The sequence below is a fragment of the Vulpes vulpes genome, chromosome 7, assembly GCF_048418805.1.
Source record: "Vulpes vulpes isolate BD-2025 chromosome 7, VulVul3, whole genome shotgun sequence".
Lineage (NCBI taxonomy): Eukaryota > Metazoa > Chordata > Mammalia > Carnivora > Canidae > Vulpes > Vulpes vulpes.
This window is the reverse complement of record NC_132786.1, coordinates 101204312-101222647: the sequence shown is the minus strand read 5'-3', so window position 1 is coordinate 101222647 and position 18336 is coordinate 101204312. Positions and strand designations below refer to the sequence as shown.

Genomic DNA, 18336 nt, shown 5'->3' with positions numbered 1-18336 from the left:
TGCCACACATTAGGGGAAAAAAAAATTTACCTCAACTAATGAAAGGCCAGGTCGTTGGTTTCTAACATGCTAGGTCACAGCATTTTTGGTTGTTTTCTTTCTTTCTTTTCTTTCTTTTCTTTCTTTTCTTTCTCTTCTTTCATTTTAGTTATTTATTCATAGAGACAGAGACATAGGCAGAGGGAGAAGCAGGCTCCCTCTGGGGAACCCAATACCAGACTCGATTCCAGGACCCCAGGATCACAACCTGAGCCAAAGACAGACGCTCAACCACTGAGCCACCCAGGTGTCCCTTTTGGTTGTTTTCTAAAGCCACTAATCAGAATTGGTAATTGCCTTGTTAGTTGAGGAAAAGCCCATGACCTCCTTGATAGAAAAAGCTAGGTATGGGTGCTAATCATGGAGCCCTAGTTTTTGACAGGCTCTAACTATCTATCCTATCTGACAAAATCTTTATCCATTGTTTTGGCTTTCTGGAAAATTTTCTAACCTCTCCAAAGATTGTTCACTTCTGTTTTAACTTCATTATTGAAATGGTAATTGCTGAAAATCACACTGGATTGCATTATGTATGTGAAGGAAACTGATCTTTTACAGTTTTATACACCAGGTCTTAGCATCTACAAACAGCTTGAAAGTTAAAAGTTGCCTTTCCTATTCTTCTGGAATGTATCTTAGAAAAGTAGTTTTTTTATTAAATACAGTGATTGGTGGTATAAAGCCTCATGTGAAATGGAGTCTTGATAGCATGTTAAGAAAAAGTATTTCTGAGACCTTTGCAGTTCTTTATTTAACCTTTTTTAAATTGAGGCATAATTGACATACAACATACATTAGTTTCAGTTGTATAACCTGATGATTTCATATTTGTATATATATTTTGTGAAATGATAACCATAATAAGCCTAGTTAACATCTATCACCTCACATAGTTACAGAATATTTTTTCTTGGGCTGCGGACTTTTAAGATTTGCTCTTAGCAACTTTTAAATATATAGTAGTCACCATGCTGTAAAGTATATCCAATGACTTATTTATTTTATAACTGGATGTTGACTTTTTGACTCCCTTTACCCATTGTGCTGACCCCTGAACTTCTCACCTCTGGCAACTACCAATCTGCTCCATATATCTATGAGCTTGTTTTTTATTGTTGCTGTTGTTACTGGGTTTAGATTACACATATATGTGAGGACATATACTATTTTATTTCTCTCTCTGATTTATTTCACTTAGCAAAATGCCTCAAGTTCCATCCCTGTTGTCACTAATGGCAAAATCTCATTCTTTTTTATGGCAAAAGTAGTATTCCCTTGTACGTGTGTGTGTGCGTGCGCGCGCGCGCACTTGCGTGTGTGTGTGTGTATCACATCTATTTTACCTATTCATCCATCGATGGATACAAGTTATTTCCATATCTTGGCTATTGTAAATAATGCTGCAGTGAGCATTGGGATGCATGTATCTTTTAGTGTTTTTGTTTTCTTTGGTTAAATACCTAGAGATGGAATTGTTGGATCATATGGTAGTTCTGTGGTGTAACCAGAGTGGCTACACCAATTTACATTCCCACAAACAGTGTACAACAGTTCCCTTTTCTTGACATCCTCTTCAGCATTTGTTATTTCTTGTCTTTTTGGTAATAGTCATATGGACAGGTAGGAGGTAATATCGCATTGTGGCTTTGATTTGCATTTCCCTGACGATTAGTGGTGTTGAGCATCTTTTCAAGTACCTATTGGACATCTGTTTGTCTTTTTTTGGAAAATGTGTATTCAGGTCTTCTGCCCATTTTTCAGTTGGATTGTTTGTTTTTTTTGCTATTGAGTTGTATGAGTTCTTTATATATTTTGATAGATATATGACTTGTAAATATTTATCAGATATATGACTTGGAAATACTCGTTCCCATTCAGTAGTTGCCTTTTCATTTTATTGATGGTTTCCCTTTGGTATACAGAAGCTTTTTAATTTGATGTATCCCACTTACTGATTTTTGGTTTTGTTGTTTTTGCTTTTGGTATTGGATCCAAAAAAATCATTGCCAAGACCAATATCAGTGAGGTTACTGCTTATATTTTCTTCTAGAAGTTTTATATTAATTTCAGGTCTTATAGTCATCTTTAATCAATTTTGAATTTATTTTTGTGTATGATGTAAGAAAGTGATTTAGTTTAATTTTTTTGCATGCAGCTGTCCAGTTTTTCCAACACTATTGAGGAGATCATACTTTGTCCATTGTATATTATTAGCTCTTTTGTCATACATTAATTGACCATAAATGTATGGGCTTATTTCCGAGCTTTTTATTATCTTCCATTGATGTGGGTGTCTGTTTTTATGCCAGTACCAGAGTATTTTGATTACTGTAGCTCTGTGATACAGTTTGAAATCAGGGAGCATGATGCTTCCAACTTTGTTCTTCTTTCTCAAACGTACTTTTGGCTTTTTGGGATCTTTTGTGGTTCCATATAGATTTTGGAATTGTTTGTTCTATTTCTGAGAAAATGGCACTGGAATTTTTATAGGGATTACACTAAATCTATAGACTGTACCAAAGAGGTCAAAATTGTAATAGCCATCTGTTTAAAAAGCACTCATTATGGACCAGTTATTATGTTAAATATTCTGTGTATTGTACATACACATACATATACATTCTGTTAAACTTCACAACAACTCTATGAAATAAGTGGTATTATCCCTATTTTGTAGATAGGAAAACTTGTAGAGGTTAGGTAACTTTCCCAAGGTCACACACCTAGAAAAAAAAAAACAAAGCCAGAATTTTAACTCAGACTTTTCTACTTCCTAGTCATGTTTCCTTAACTATTATGCATCTTTTTTTTTGTAATGTAATATATTGTTGGGGTGGTTTCAGAAGCAGTAAAGACATGCAAGATATTTCCTATAGTCATACCAGGAAGACAAGTACCTTTAGAGAGTTCAGATACAAAATGATTGGCAATTTAGCACTGAATATAGTGGTGTATATACATAGTAGATTCAAGAATAGTAAGAGCTTCACTGAAGAGATATAAACTACCATTGAAGGCAGTCAGGATTTGAAGATATGATAGTTAGGAGGACATGTACTCTGGCAGTGGGGTTTATTGTGTGCAGGTGGAGGAATGAGAAAGTAGAAAGGGAAAGTACTCAGTAGACCTGGTTAGAGAAGAAGATCCTAGTTAAGCAAAATGAAAGACTTTTTGAACAACATATTAACATTATAAAATAGACATGAAAGAAAAAAGAAAGATGAGGGGCACCTGACTCAGTACAGCATGTGACTCTTGATCTAGGGGTCATGAGACCAAGCTCCACATCAGGCATAGAGATTACTTAAAAAAAAAAAAAAAAAGAAAGAGAAAGAAAGAAAGGAAAGAAAAGGAAAAAAATAAGCAGGTAGATGAGTTGGAGGTGGGGAGACTGAGAAGCTGCTGTAAACGTACTTTATTGCGGTTTTTGTGGGAACCACAGGAAAAATTAGTTCAAAAAGGAGCACAAAGAATTTTTTAAAAATCAGGACAAGCTAGAAGGTAGAAGAGGCAAGAGTAAAGGTAGAAGAGGAGTCAGAATGGAAAAGTGATGATACTCTTAGGAAGTTGAGTAAAATGTCTGGAAGGAAACACAGAGTTTGGACATGCCAAGTTTGAGGACAAAGAAATATAAAATATATAAATATTCAAGAAATACCTGGAGATGTGAATCAGGAGCTTATAGAAGTCAGGGCTAAACTTAAAAGAATCAGTCACAGAGAGGCTATCAGTTGAAGAGCAGAGTAGGAGATGGGTGTTTGGGGAGTACCCACAGTAAGAGGGCAGTAGGGAGATGAGAGAATAGCAAGAGAGAATTAGCTGAATGGTTTATAATATGAAAGTCAAATTTGAGAGAGCCTCTGAAAAGGAGGGATAGACAGCAAAGCAGTTCTATGTATTTGGTTGAGGTAATCTTACTAGGATAATCTACAAGCTAAAACACTGAATAAATTGAGTTGAGGTAAGGTACGGGAATAGTGGTATTTAGCAATGAGAATAAAGGGCAGAGGAGGGGCACCTGGGTGGCTCTGTTGGTTAGGCATCTGATTCTTGATTTTAGCTTAGGTCATCATTTCAGGGTTGTGAGATCAAGCTTGGCATCAGGCTCTGCCCTGGGTGTGGATCCTGCTTAAGATTCTCTCTTTCCTTCTGCCCCTCTCTCCACCCTTTCTTAAAACGGGGGTTGGGGGGCACAGAAGAGAAAATGTCATCTCTTCAATTCATGGGTGATTGGCTTAGAGTAATGAAAATACCATTGAACTGAGATCGAGGACCTTGATTCTTAATTTTTCCAACAATGTGCCTTTGGCCAACTTGAATGGTTGGGCTAGATAATATCTTAAGTCCTAAAATTCCTTCATGCATTGTATAAGCATTTGTGAAGGAACTGTTGTGCCTCTTGTCTTTTTTTTTTAAAGACTTTATTTATTTATTCATGAGAGACAGAGAGAGAGAGAGAGGCAGAGACACAGGCAGGGAGAGAGAAGCAGGCTCCATGCAGGGAGCCCGATGTGGGACTTGATCCCGGGACTCCAAGATCACACCCTGCGCCGAAGGCAGGTGCTAAACCGCAAAGCCACCCAGGCGTCCCAACCTCCCATCTTTATAATATAGTTATTCTTATTGGCAGTAATATAAAAACTTTGTATGTAGGTGCAAACACCATGCATGAAGGAGAATATTTATGAACGTCCCTTAGTAACCATTCTCATCTACCATGACCCTCAAATACATTAAAGAAAAGCAAAACTGACATCTGTAATGTGGAGTTATTAATGTGCTCCCTAAGGGCTCGTATGTGTGGGGGGCAGTAGAAAGAGGTCAGTAGTCCCCAGAGGTGCAATTTATTGTGCTATTTTATATATTCACCTTGGGGGCTTAATATGGGGGCTTACAACTTGGGGGGCTTTGTATATGCAATCTTAAAAGAAATTGCTCATTTATCTAATCCCAATAGTTTATTTTTAAAAAATTTTTAAAAGATTTTATTTATTCATGAGACACACAAAGAGAGAAGCAGAGACATAGGCAGAGGGAGAAGCAGGCTCCATGTGGGGAGCCTGTTGCGGGACTCAATCCCAGGACCCTGGAATCATGACCTGAGCCAAATGCAGATAGATGCTTAACCACTGAGCCACCCAGGTGTCCCTACCCCAATAGTTTATTATCCCAGCTTAGGTTCATCAAGGAAAAGGTCCTGTTCTCTAAAAAAAATAATAATAATACCTGGAATTCTACCCTGGAAGAAAACACAAGTGAGTTGTTTTCTTTTGTTTTTAAATATTTATTTACTCATTTTTAGTGAGAGAGAGAGAATGTGTATGCATATGCTTGAGCAGATAGAGGGGCAGAGACAGAGGGAGAGAAAGTATCTCAAGCAGACTCCCTGCAGCTAAGTGCCAAGCCCAATGCAGGGCTCGTTCTCATGACCCTGAAATCATGACCTGAGTTGAAATCAAGAGTTGGATGCTCAACCGACTGAGCTACCCAGGTGCCCCAGTGAGTTTTTATATTAAAGGAACATGAAAAGAGAGTGCATAAGTAGAAATAAAAATGTCATGATAACTTAGTGAGATTTACAGTTGTTAAATTCACACGAACATGCATGATAAAAAATGTTCCAGCCATGTTTCTGGTGATTTCAGGAAAGAGGTACTCTCTTAAGTACCTAACATCCAAAAACCTTAACAATAAGACTCTGTAAAAGGTTTTCAGCTTGGGCTAAAAGAACATGGCTATAGTACACTCCTTCCATTATAGAAAGTCTACAGAAACATTCTGGGCTTTAATATCTGGAAATAGTTTCCCTATTATTACAATCCAGGGTATACTAAATTTAGGAAAGAGTTTATGATGAATTAAGTACTTCTTTGAAAGCCATATTTCTTAGGATGTAGATTTCTGAAGTAAGCTAAATTTTGAGAACCAAAAGTACTTGGGAAACATTCAAAGACAGGAAATGGAAACATGAGCATCCTTGAGTAGCAGATAAAGCTGATTCTAAGCTTCTGTCTCTTGCTTACTTAAGACCAAAATCCAAAACAAACCCTATTAGGCTATTTCTCTTTCTTTAGGCTAAATTTTCATGATGGAAATTGTAGAGATAAGAAAATACAAATATCTTATCTGGGCTTAAGTGAAATTTATTATTTGTGTTCACACAATGTAATTGTCAAGCCTCTGAGGTGTAATGTAAGTTAGGCTAAGCTATGAATTATGTGTAGTAGATGCCTGTTTGGTGAGATGGTTATGTTAGTGGCACTTATAAAAGGACAAGGGGGCTCATGGTGTGGTGCACTATGCTGCTTGGTCCAGTGAAGTCGGCCATAACTTAGATGGTGAAAAAGAATAGTGTTGAATATCTACAATGAGACACTAACTTGGTAGTGGTAGGGATGGGCATATCTTGAGAAATGTGGACATATTGTGAGAGATGAATTAAAATTACAAATCAAAGAGAGCCTGGCTGGCTCAGTCAGTAGAGCACATGACTCTTGATCTTGGGGTTGTGAGCTAGAATGCCCCTGTTGGGTGTTTTTAAAAAATTACAAATCAAGTGTTCTGAATTTAGGAAGAGAAGGAGGGCAAAATCTCAAACTTGGGGACCATTAACTACTCTTACTCCCTTGTATTCCTTCTAAAAGCTGATTTAGCTTATCATTCTCATCAGTTTCAATTTCTTTGTATGTTTCTACTCTATCCCCTTGCTCATTTTCTTCAGTTCATACAATTTTATCATAGAAGCTCTGCATGTGATGCTTTTAATGGAATTTCTAAATTCCTGCTCATAGGGTACAGTATCACTCCTCTAAGAAATACCACTGAGCTGAAAATTTTTTTTAAATAAACTAAATTATAAATGGAGTGTCGACGACAAGTTCTAGAAGAAGCCATCCTCCCTCCCCCACACCAAAGCAAAAATGTATGCTAGGATATATAATATTTGGTGAAAGTGTTAGAAAGAAGCCTGCTATGAAATTTCTTTATATACCTCTCTAGGAATAAAAGACATAGTTAAAACTGGCTGCTGCCCATTGTCAGTGTCACAAAAACATTTTTCCCTGCTCAGTGTCCACAACTTGTGATGTCACTCCATCAGTTTTCATGTCGCCTTTAAACTTGTTCTCTTAGGATTTCTAGCATTCTTTATAGTTAAAATCTTGTTCCTACTTTTTCTCCATTTGGGATCCTACTTTCCAGGTAGAACGCATCTAGTTTACTCACATTCACTAAGACCTGCACTTAGGCCTTTGTCTGATTCTTCTCCTAATTTGTCTTTTCCTTAGAGTTCACTTGAGAAATACTTGTTAGGAGCCACAGAGAACTGGGTCTTAATGGACAAGCAGTTGTCCTGTAGCATCCAGGGCCTGATGGAACTCAAGGATGCCAACTTTTCAAGATGCTCTCTCTTGCTGGCTCTCTCCTTTCTCTGCTGTTGCTTGTTCTTAAGTTCTGCTATTACACATTTGGATCTCCTCTCTGCCTTCTCCTCTGAAGCTCAGTCATTTTCTCTAAGGATGTGCCTTTCACAGGACTCCGTTCATAACCTTTCTGTCTGGGAAGCATGTAATGTGGCTAGGATTCCCTCAGTTTGTCCTTCTTGATGAATCTACATGTGGGGTTTGCTACGTTGGAGGAATCCCTTTTTGAACAGTAGTATCTGAAGAAAACAGTGACAGCTTTTTCAGTTGGAAACTTTCAAGATGGTACCAGTTCAGGAAGCAGAAATAGCATGGGATTTGGGTTTTGATGAATCTTTAGAATTTTCTTAAGAGATGATACTCCAAGTTAGCAAGGTTTGGAAACAATCCTAGGTTAGTGAGAATGGGGAAGATTTAGTCAAATTTAATACATGATGAGCACAATGCGGTGATGATTTTTACCATACTTAGAGATAGATTTTTTATTTTTTAATTATTTTTATTTTTATTTTTATTTTTTTTGAGATAGATTTTTTAAAACACTGAAATGCCAGTTTCCACTCACTCTTTTTCCTGGCTATGTGCCTCTCCCTTTCTGGGGAATGGATAAATGGAGTATAGTTAATCTCCCTTTTCTTAGTTTATCACAGACCTGAGTGGGCATGTTTGCTCAGAGAATAGAAGTAAGTTAATCCCCTGAGGACTGACTGACCTTCTTTCTGACTGCTGCAGGGTGATGACCATCTTGTTACCTTATATTTCTTATCTGTAGGAACATAAAATTCTTACTTGGAATACTTACCTTGGCTCCAATTTTCCTGGTGGCTTAAGAGCTACTGTGTGATTTGGGGGAAAGGCCAATAGATTGAATTTTGAGACAGTGTCAAGGGGGGCTAGAGAAGACAGACCTGGTTTCGAAGATCATCAGAAAGGCATCAGAGGAATTGTAGCACATTTCAGGCACAGTATTCATTGTTCTTGTTATTTACAAGGAGCCATGGGACTTGCCAGTACCTTTCCTCATTATTCTTTAGATCTACCTTCATCAGTTAGAGTATCCAAAGGGCTATGGATTGTAGGTCTCTGTGACCACATGGACAGCTGGTTAAAGCTCCTGCAGTTTTCCTCAGGTAGGATCTCACAGTGGCACTTCACCAATTCGTCATTATCAATACTTGAACAGACAGCTGAAATGGTAGATTTCTGTCCTTTGTCAACAAAAAGTGCTTATATGTTTTATACCTATTACACATCAAAATTTTCTTCATCCTGGGAATAGATCCCTAAATGCCACATGTACACACACACAACTTTTTTTTAAAGGTTTATTTATTTACTTATTTATTTGAGAGAGAGAGAAAAAAAAATGAATGAGCAGGGGAGGGGCAGAGGGAAAAGCAGACTCCCCACTAAACAAAGAGCCAGACGTGACTCAATCCCAGAACCCCGGGATCATGACCTGAGCCGAAGGCAGACACTTAACCAACTGAGCCAACCAGGCATTATACACACAATTTTTTTTAACATTAATTACTAAGTTACCTCTATTTCCAAAGAAACCACCTTCACATACTTAGATTATATGGTAATCTCATTTAACTCTAGCCCTGAGAATTTGGTTTCAGTGAGCAACATAATACATGCTGTTTTGCCTATTGAAATGATGCCAGAGAGGGAACATTTATTTAAAAGCATTTCTTCAGAAAGGTGTGAGTGTATAGAACCCATTCAAGAATAAAACAGGTCTCAACAAATCCCTTTTGAATAGGAGTAGAAGTGTGTGTTTGTATGTGTGTACATGTATGTATTTATATGTATTATGGGATTTGGTTATTTCTTTCCAGGGTGAGGATAATCATTTTGATATGCAATATGCATAGAAAACATAGGCATTTTTAATTGACAAGAAATAGAAATACACCATTCAGCTATCAGTTTATATATTGACAGTCATGTGTTTGTAAAATGTTACCATGAAGTCTTATATGAGGGCAGTTGAAAGAATTTGAAAAAATTGATCCATGACATTTCATATTGAGCTGCTGCTTTGTGCATTTTTAAAAATAGAACTTCTTATAGCTGCTTAGATGAAATGTAATTTCACATCCTTAGGATAATGTTATAGCTTTATACAATATGTCCATATGTGCAGAAGGACCAGGAGGCATGTAAAAGACTGAAAATTACTTGAGTTTTTGGTGATGATGGAATAAGGTAGATTTTAACTTAGTTCCTATTATTTTATATTGTTCTAGTACTTAACTATATAATGGAATCGTATGTGAGTATTGGGTAGAAATAATGTGCATTCCACTGCTATATTTGTAAATGTCAAAATGATGGTAATGATGGTAGTGAGTTGTCATTACTGTGGGTTATGTTTGCAGTTCTCTTTTATTTATCTGACACTTGGATTGTTTGGTTTGAACATAAAGACTTTGCAATTTAAAAAAATTCCAGAATAGAAAAAAATTTCCATAATGGAACCATTCATTAGTAACTTATTATTAACTTAAGTGTTTATTGCTTCCTAGGTTATTTTTCTTGTATGTATACTTTTTTACAAAAAAAAAAAAAAAGGACCCTTTTATCTTGTGGTCTGTACTTTCAGCAAGTATGTTTTCAGTGCTGAAAAACTCCTGTGGCATTTTTGTGGCTCTAAAGTACCATGTTCCATGGATTTTTCATTATCTCCTGCTCTGGGCATTGTAATAGCAATCTTTTGCAATTACAAACAACACAAGGATGAAATTCTTTTTTGGGAAATTATTGAAGAAACTTGCTTGCAGATGCCATTTATTAGCCAGTTGATTTAAGAAGACCAAGTGAAAAATAGGTAAAAGGCTAAGACTGGCTAATACTTATTGAATACTGACGTTGTGCAAGCATTCTGCTAATGCTTTTTGTGGACTGTCATATTTCATTCTCCCAAAGCAAGATGTATTACTCACATTAGATGGAGCATTTAAGACAGGAGGTATTGAGGTATCTGTGTGGCTCAGTCAGTTGAGCATTAGACTCTTGATTTCTGGCTCAGGTCATGATCTCAAGGTTGTGAGATGGAGCCCTGAGTAGGGCTCCACACTTAGCTAGGAGTCTACTTTAGGTTCTCTTACCTCCTCTTCCTCTGCCCAATCCCACTCTCTGTCTAAAATAAATACATAAGTCTTAAAAAACAAAACAAAACAAAAAGTATTGAGTCCACAGTAATTTTTTTTAAAGATTTATTTATTTATTCATGAGAGACACACACACACACACACAGAGGGAGAGAGAGAGAGAGAGAGGCACAGACATAGGCAGAGAGAGAAGCAGGCTCCTCACAGGGAGACCGATGTAGGACTCGATCCCAGATCCCAGGATCATGACCTAAGCTGAAGGCAGGTGCCCAACCGCTGAGCCACCCAGGCATCCCAGGAGTCCACAGTAATTTAAAATAACAGTTTAGGTTTCAAAAAGCAATTTTCTACATTATCTTCACTTAATGGGCAGCCCCGGTGGCTCAGCGGTTTAGCGCCACCTACAGCTCAGGGCGTGATCCTGGAGACCCCTGATCGAGTCCCACATCAGGCTCCCTACATGGAGCCTACTTCTCCCTCTGCCTGTGTCTCTGCCACTGTCTCTCCTCTCTGTGTATTCTCATGAATAAATAAATAAAATCTTTAAAAAAAATACTTCATAGTTACTAAATAGGTCTCAACGAGTTTGGTATGGGATTTGATTATAGAATTCTGTTCTTATTTAAACACTTTAATGAAATGGGACCTATGAAGTTATGTTAAGTAGTATTTTAATTTGTAACTTGTTAGGAATCATTAAATACTGGTGAACATGGCTGCATAGTTGAGCAATTGAGAAATTCATTTAGACTGATTCCTAAGGTCTTCTGGTTCCATTGTGTGAACTCAGATGTATGCTCTGATTTTATAACAGGGGAATCATGTTCCAGAACCAGGCTCTACTGGCAAGTTATGACAAGGCCCTAAAAAGTGTTCAGGGATAATTTTTTGGAAGGCTCTGAGGATCTATGTTACTGTTCTTTGGTAGAGAGAATGGTTCTCCAAAGATAAATACACTACTTGGCACCTGCAAATATTACATTACATAGCAAAAGATATTTTGCAGTTATAATTAAGGCTGTAGACCTGGACTGTCTATGAGGACCCTGTCTAATCACATAAGCCCTTAAAAACAAAGAAGTCGGTCTGGGAGGAGTCAAAGAGAAATGGCAGAAGAGAAGGTAAGAAGGAATTTTAAGCATGAAAAGGATTCAGTGTGGTATTGCTGGATGTGAGAAGTAGGATCCCATATATAAAGAACAGATAAAGGTCTCAGGAGCTCAGAGCAGGCTGCCAGGTTCCGGCAAGGAGACAGGCACCTCAGTTTTACAGATGCAAGAACTAGATTTGGCCAACAACCTGAATGAACCTGGAAGCATATTCTTTCCCAGAGCCTCCAGTAAGGAATACAACTGTGCCCATCCCTTGATTTTTGGCTTTGTGAGTCTCTAACCAGAGAATCCCGTTAACCCATACTATACCCAGACTCTTGACCTATGGAAATGTGAGATGATAAAGGGATGTCATTTTAAGCCAATAAACATATGGTAGTTTGCATTGGCAGAAATAAAAATAAATACACATTCCTTGTTGAATACATACCCATAGTCCCTTGATTTATCAAATAGCGATTAATCTCTCATGCATCAAAAGCTGATGCCTCTGAAGTTTGAAAGTGAATTTCTAAAACTAAATTCTCACCTTCATACATTTATAAAATCTTCAGAATTCTGTGGAAATTTTAAAGTGTATTCTTAAAGCAAATTCTGAAAATACAAGCACTTTAAACACCGTTCACAACTTTTCAATGAAATGTATCAGTCCCTTTTATGCGAGTCGCAATGGGGCAGGGGCTAGGTAGGTAGAATGTAATAGGCGATGGTGACACTGGTTGTCAAAGAGTATAATTCAGGTGGGAAGAAGGGGCTTAAACATATGAAGTATTATAGTAATTAAGGACTGAATCCTTACATTTGTTAAGCTCAACTATATTAGTTATAATAATATGATGATGATAGAGTGTCAGGCGGTGTTCCAGATGCTCTAGGTGCTAACTAGTTTAATTCTATAAACAGTCTTCTGAGGTAGAGGGCTGTGATTCCATCCCACAAACTGGAATCCTAGAACTTCTTCCACAGTTGACATTAAAATAAATGGAGATTTCCTTTTCCTGGTTTAGGTTTTGGATCTTAAGCTCTGAATCTGTTTTCCAGGGAACACTCTCATATTAGCAATTTTTATAGACTTTCTGATTGGAAAGGGTTTTAGTTTATCTGAATTTATCTGAATACAGATGTTTCTAATGTAACATCCATGCAGACAGGAGCCCCTTAGAATTTCTGGGGCCTGACTAGTGTTACAGTTACACTGTTGCTGCAGTTGAGAACCTTACCTCCAAAAAGCGCAATGATTGAGAAAAGGCATTTTATTATGTAAAGATGAACATGTAATAAGGAATAAGAAAAATGAGTTTGTAAATTATGTTATGTCCTTAAAGGTAACTTTGTTAAACTATAAATCTATTGAAGAATTATTTAAATGTGGTATAGGTTGAAAATACTCTGGGCTTACCAGAAAGTGGAAAAAATAATGAGACATAAAAACTAAAAATTTAAACGAAGCAACATAATGTTTTATTTAATTATTATAACTAAAATCAGAATGTCCAGCATTTGTTTACTTAAAATACATTTCATATATATGATATTTTTTGTCAAGAAATTCACACTGAACAGCAGTTAGGGCTTTGGGGAAATCACTGATCAGAAGCAGTAAGAGCAGTTTTGAAGACTGAAGAAGCAGTTACACCTGCTCTTTGGAAAAGATGTTAGTGTTGTTACCTTGTTCTTTTCAGATTTCTTTCAACCAGTACCTCTGTAGCTTCTCCTATGCTTTGTGTCATGAAATTTATAACATTTCTAAGAAAAGGCCCCCAACAGTTAGTTTTCATCTGTTTGTTAAGATTTGTACCACCTTTATCTCTGTTGGGAGGGTTAGACAGCTGTGACATCACAAACTTTTCAAATGTAAGCTGACAGATAGATAGCACTACCTCCAGGGGGCTCATGTTTGTTCTCTTTTGGTAGTGGATTATTTGGAAAGGAAGCATCATAAAACAAATCTTTAGAACAGTCCTTTAGTCTGAGTGCTTCTGATCTTCCCCTATAAAGTATCCTCTTCTGAACCTCACAGGTAGACCATTTCCACGTTGGATAGCTCTGATTATTTGAAAGCTCTTGGAGCTAAAACATTCCTTTTTTGTAACTTCAGTCCATTGATCTGAATTTTACCTTCAACCTTTCAAATATCTGAAGCTCACAATCATGTTCCCCTAAGTATTCTCTTTGCAGCAGCTACAGATACTTCACTTCTGTGCTTGATCACAAACGTACATACTGTGAATGGTACCAAGAACCAGGGTCAGAATGATGAGTAAAGGGAGTTATTTTAGGGAACTTATAATAAACTATTGGGGACCCCCAACTAAAGGGGAGATTTCACTAGCCTATGATAGCCTTATAATTGAGGTAAATGTTACTGGGGTTTATATGCAGGGAGGATGTGACTCCATTAGGGGAGGTGGGTAGCACTAAGGAGAGGACAGTAACTAAGGTGGGACCTAAGGGACAAGTAAGTGACAGTCACACAAACTGGGGATTTGGAGAGGCATTCCAGACAGAAGAACGTGTAGAAAGGCTCAGTTAAGGAATGAACATGGCCCTTCCAGAGAGTTACAAGAGTTCTGTTTTGTTTTGTTTTTTGAACATAGATTTTGAGAGGAGGAATGGAACTAAAGTAATACTAAATACCAGATCAGAAGAATACTACATATGCAATGTTAGACATTGGACTCGGTCATGGTCTCATGGGGAAGTATTTGAAGAGTATTTTTTAGCAAAAGATGCAATATAAAATTTGTACTGTAAGAGTATTAGTCTTTTCTGTAAAGAATAATGTGGTTTGAAAAGAGATAGAGATAGTAGTTTGAATGGGAAAAGATGGTGGACTGAGCTAAGTCAGGGACACCTCACTTTTTGGCTTGAAGCCCTGCGTGCATGGTTCACTGACTTGGTATGTGGGACATGGAGCAATTATATGGGGTACGGAAAAGTGGTAGGAAAGTGACTTCACATTTGGAAATGTTGAGTTTGAGCTACTTGTGGGACATTTAGGTCCAGGAGGTAAACAGATATGGGCCTCTAGGGCCCTAGAGATACATATTAAATTGAAGCACCGTGAGTAAATGAAATTACCTATGGAGAATAAACAGAAAGAGAAGAAGGCCTTGGGAAAAGAAAAATGCAGCCAGAGAGGAAAGAGAAAAGCCTGGAGTATGTGGTGTCAGGAAATCCTAGTGATTGAGAATAGATAACAGTGTTAAATCTTACAGAGAGGACCAGGTAAATAAAGAGTGCTGCATCCAGCACATTTAGCTACAGGGAGGTGGCTGTCCCCTAGCTTCCTCCTGTGAATATTTTCTACTCCTCATGAACCTAAATAGATCTGAATACAATTCAGATGTTGATCTTTCTCAATTCTGTTTGGTTTTTTTTGTTTTGTTTTGCTTTGTTTTTGTTTTTGGTGGCTTGAATGCTATCTTCTAGTAATACTCCTTTTTTTGTTTTGTTTTGTTTAAAGATTTTTAATTAATTTATTTGAGAGAGAGCACACACAAGCAGGGGGAGAAGCAGAGGCAGAGGGAGAAGCAGGCTTCCCACTGAGCAGGGAGCCCAATAGGGGGCTTGATCCCAGGACCCTGATAACATGACCTGGGCAGAAGGCAGACACTTAACTGACTGGGCCACCCAGGTGCCCCATTTTTAGTAATATCCCTAAAAACATTGTTGCTTATTCTAAGTAATCTCATTTCCACTGTTAATTCACACCATGCTTGTGATCACCTAAAAATTACCAGATTTTTTTAATGTGAACCTCTGTCAAAGTAGAAGTATGTCCATGTAGCAGACTTAAATAACAGACTCAACAACCTAAGCAGAGGACTTCATTCCAAAGCATCTTATTGCTTTCAGGCCACTTCTACATATATATTGGTCTTTGAATGGTCAGCTGTTGTCTATGTTATAATAAAATTAATAGGGCAGCCCCAGTGGCCCAGCGGTTTAGTGCCGCCTTCAGCCCAGGGTGTGATCTTAGAGACCCGGGATCCGGTCCCACATCAGGCTTCCTGCACGGAGACTGCTTTTCCCTCTGCCTGTCTCTCTCTCTTTCTCTCTCTCTCATGAATAAATAAATACAATCTAAAAATAAAATGGAAGAATTACTTTTTAAAAAATTAATAGACATATCTGTATATTCAACAGAATATTCTACATAAAAGGTTTTTAAAATATCCCTAATAGCCTTGAAATAGATGAGTAAGCATATTTTATCATCCCAGTGTGCTTAACAAATACATCTTCGATGTGGTGACAGCAATTACTGAGAAAACAACTTTGTTAAATAAACTGTTAGGTGGAGAGCAGTAGTGTCTAGACAGATGTATAAATAACTTTCCTAATTTTCTAATTATTGGTTTCTAATTATTGTTTTCTAGTAACAGGTAATCGCAAAATTATCTGTATGTCAGGTTTGTGGCAATATTAGTTCTTTGGAACAAAATAATGAATTTGGAAATAGGAAAACAGGCCTCTGAGAAAGGAAGAAAGAAAATTGTAGCTTAGTTCATGGGTGTTCCTTTATAGGACAAAGGTCTAGCCACCATCACTGCTCAGTTTGTGTCTTATCTAAAAACATGTTGATTACTTTAAGAAGCATATTTATTTTTTTCTTTTTGGCATTCTTAAAATCCTTACTAGCTTAAGATCTTATAGTGGTTTAAAAGTGAGTATATTTGGGAATAGAACAGGGGAGAGAATTGGATTGTTTCTTCATACATTTAATTTAGGAAATTGAGAAAATAGGTTCTATGTTTTTAAAACATTTGTATCATAGTATCAAAATTTAAGTGTTTCTGAATTAATAGATTTACTAAAAATCTTTAGGAAATCATTGAATTGGTGATGTAGTCAAAGTTAATTTGTAAGGACAACACTTGGGTTAGCTAAGACCTTTGCCACAATTAATCTGTCTTCCCAAAATGACCTTTATTCTATCCAGCTTTTTCAAGGATCTCTTCCTCCATATCTTCTAAGTTAACCTCTCCCTGGCACTCAGAGTTTGCATTTGACACTTTCTGTTGCCTTTTGAATCTTGGCATTGATGCAAGACAATTTTGTGAGCATTTGGATTGGGGGCTGAAGGCATTATTAAAGTGCCAAAGAGAAGAGAAGACAAATGCTAGAAGACCAGCTCTTAATCTTGTTAAATTTCAGGGCTATTTTGTGAATGGCCCTGATGATTATTGAATAAGTTTAAACTATTGCTATATGTTTCTGATGGATAACAGGGGGAGAGGAGAAGCTTTGACACATGTCTTCTTTGTCCCTTAATTACCCTATCTATGGAGATACTCACTAGGGCAAATATACCCTAAGCAGGAAGATGTGTTTTTAATTATTTAGTGCTCTTGTATATTGAGTAAACTATGTTTTCAATTAAAGTTTTGGCTTCTTAAAAAGCGTCCTTGCAGTTTTCCTTGTACTTGAGTAGTTTGTGAAACTGCTGATGAAGTAACTGAATCTTGTCATTCTATTGGATTATAGCATAACTCTATACCTAAAATACGGGGAAGGCCATGTTCCCTTACAAATGAATTAAATTAGAGGAGAACAACATAAAAAGTAAAAGATGGATTGCCAGTTGAAGTGATGATCAGATTAAAAGGTTGAGTCTTGGGAAAACTAAGATACTTTATTGAATAGAGCAGGGATTGTCAACCCTTGGTACAGTCTAGAGCCACTTAGGGACCTTTGGAATGACAGCAGCAGCAAGTACTGTTGCCTGGACTCTCCCTCAGAGAGTCTGACTTAGTTGGGACTCCGTGTCAGGAGTTTTTTAAAGCTGCCCAAGTGATTCTAATGTGCAGTCAGGTTTGGGAACTGCCGAGATAGATTGATGAAAATCCAAGCTAGTTAAAGAGAGCATTTCCCAGTAAAGCAATGACTCCATAGCTATTTGACAAGAGAAGACATGAGGGGGAAAAACGAGGGAGAGAAGCTTTTAGTGTACAATTTGTAGAGGTTTACCATCTATTATTCACTTCTGAAATACAAAAGCTCTGAAAAACAAGTTTCTCATTACTTACTCGGTGAGGAAATCTAACCTACACTGAACATATATAGTGGAAAATCCTGAGGGATGCCTGGGTGGCTCAGTGGTAAAGTGTCTGCCTTTGGCTCTGGTTGTGATCCCAGAAACCCAGGATTGAGTCCCACATCAGGCTCCCTGCATGGAGCCTGCTTCTCTCTCTGCCTATGTCTGTGCCTCTCTCTTACTCTGTGTCTCTCATGAATAAATGAATGAAATCTTTAAAAAATAAAAAGAAAAGAAAAAAAGAAAATCCTGAGGCTAGTGTTTTTCTAGTGTTCTGTTGTCTCCTTTGGTATGAATAATTACACATTTCACTGCAAAAAATATATTCATGTGTCTGATTTCTGATAACAAGTTGCCACCCCAGACCTCCCCGAGAGTGTGACACAGATAGGACACCTTTCTGAAATGTATAAAAGTTTGAATTCTGAACTACATCTAACCCCTAGGGTTTCAGATCATAGTGGGGAATGGTTGTTTTGGGAAGGCCAAGGTAAGAATGTATACTTACCTAGGCAGTACCTTGGCACCCACATGAAATAAAAACAATGGCCAGTATCAGAAATGTGGCTCTTGGCTCTGCATGTGTACATATCTTGAGCCTGATC

At 37.4% G+C, this 18336-nt stretch overlaps 1 protein-coding gene across 1 annotated transcript in view; it reads left to right on the top strand.

The window, feature by feature from the left end:
* The window catches only part of RAPGEF5 (Rap guanine nucleotide exchange factor 5), a 228835-nt gene that overhangs the window by 63965 nt on the left and 146534 nt on the right, over positions 1-18336 (top strand). The gene's annotated exons all lie outside the window — the stretch shown is intronic.